The sequence below is a fragment of the Tiliqua scincoides genome, chromosome 1, assembly GCF_035046505.1.
Source record: "Tiliqua scincoides isolate rTilSci1 chromosome 1, rTilSci1.hap2, whole genome shotgun sequence".
Taxonomy (NCBI): Eukaryota; Metazoa; Chordata; class Lepidosauria; order Squamata; family Scincidae; genus Tiliqua; species Tiliqua scincoides.
In genome coordinates this window covers 9,209,413-9,211,432 of record NC_089821.1, presented here as the reverse complement: position 1 = coordinate 9,211,432, position 2,020 = coordinate 9,209,413, and the positions used below count along the sequence as shown (strand labels likewise).

The 2,020-nt window shown below is 48.6% G+C and overlaps 1 pseudogene; it reads right to left on the bottom strand.

Moving 5' to 3' along the window:
- Positions 1 to 1,016: 1,016 nt before the first annotated feature.
- Positions 1,017 to 1,139, bottom strand: LOC136637003 (5S ribosomal RNA; annotated as a pseudogene).
- Between the last annotated feature and the right edge of the window lie 881 nt (positions 1,140 to 2,020).

Sequence of the window (2,020 nt, the reverse complement as noted above, 5' to 3'; positions counted from 1 at the left end):
AGATAACAAGAGACCTGCAAGGCTTCTTGGGAATTGTAGTTAAGAACATAAGAACAGCCCCACTGGATCAGGCCATAGGGCCCCACTGGATCAGGCCATAGGCCCATCTAGTCCAGCTTCCTGTATCTCACAGTGGCCCACCAAATGCCCCAGGGAGCACACCAGATAACAAGAGACCTCATCCTGCCACCAGGAAACCTCATAACTATGTCGCTTTAATGTCGAACTAACTGATGTCGCTTTAATGTTTTGGCCATCTTTCTTTCAACCTGCCTTTGTTAATCAATTTGTCACATGTGGGGAGCGCAGAAGAACAAGAAAGGTGGTGGTGGTTTTGGTGGGGACCCGAAGCCAAGCACGATAAATCTTTTCATTGCAAGCCAGGAGAATGTTCTCCTATGCAAGATCTGGTGGAACAAACACAAGTGCTCAGGCATGCGCTTGAGCTCTTCCCAAATCCTATTCATTCCAGTGTTCAGAGCTGGTCCATCCGTTGTGCTGGTGGATGCAGTTGCCACAGGAAGCATTCTGTTGGGGACACCCACCTCCATCTGCTCACTCATGTCCTTGACTCCTCCTGTTCTCTGGATTGGAATTAAGAGAAAGTGTGCGGGAGGGGAAAGTGGTGGGTTGTGGAGTCACACTCTCTTCTCTTGTGCATTTCCTCCTCTGCACAATCCCTCTCTTCCTTGTCCCATCCAAGGAGTTGGAGGAGTAGGAACCAAGACTGATGCATCACCAGGTGAGGTTGCAGTAGTGTAGCTGGGGGGATGGGAACCCAGGGCCGTCTGATGTGATAACACCTCCCCTCCCGCGCCATCATGTCCCTCCTGAGCAGACACCCCCTCATCTGCACATGTGCACCCCCTAGCTCTAGAAATGGTTCCATTTGGAACTATACAAAGGCCAGGGCAGGGGAAGGCCCATATCATGGTACTTACACCTGCCGCAAAGTAGGTTCTGTCATGTCCCCAGCAAATGGTTGGCAACCTTCAGTCTCGGAAGACTATGGTATAAGGCTACAGCACCCGGTATTCCCAGGCGGTCTCCCATTCAAGTACTAACCAGGCCTGACCCTGCTTAGCTTCCGAGATCATACAAGATCGGGCATGTGCAGGGTAACAGTTGCTGCTGTAGCAGAGACGGAAGAAAAGCACCACTCTGAGCAGGGGATAATCCCCCCAGCCCTGACCTAGCTACTCTACTGTGAGGAGGCAATGTTTGGCGTGACTCCTCAGGTGTCAGGAGTGTTTGAGCCAGCCCTGTCCATGGGATTTGTTCAGAAGGCATTAACGTGGTACATAAATTTGAGTGTCTTGATAATTGTGGATTATCAATTGTGGATAACTGGGAACCCCTGCACTAGTCTCACTTTGGTGTGGGTTCAGGTCCATGTGAGGACATTGAACAGCTCTTTCACCACGGTTCCCATCATCAAACCTCCCCTTTTTGAGACCAGAGAGGTATAGGCCCATGCGGTGCATCGATCGATCGATCAAACCATCTGTAATTTGGGCCTTACAGAGGTTCCTATAACCATACAATAAATGTCCAAATGAAGCTTTGTGGCATCAAACCTGAGGAATGTATATTTCCTCATATGTTAAAATGTAAGTTGGTTAGTAGGAAGACAAAGGAAAATGTTCTGCCTGTGAACTTGTCAGCTGAACCGAGAATATGCATCTTGCAACAGTGAATAAGAAATTTGGCCTTAGAAAACAGCAAATGCACCAAGTACTCAAGTACCTGACCAAGTACTCAAGGGTCACTACAGCAAACTCCCTTGAGTACTTGGCCTGAGTGCTGAGTTAAGTGCCTGTAGCAGTTGGCTAGGACCAGGTCATCCCCTTAACCACAAGTGGTTCTTGGCTGATTGGCTCCTCCTAAGAGCAGTCCAAATACTCGTAAAGTGGAACCAAACGCAGGTGAAGAGGACTGGAATGAGAACTATTTTACATGTGTTGATGGTCCTATATGGATATAATGTTCCTTGAGGGAAAGTATGTGTTTGTCCCTTGTG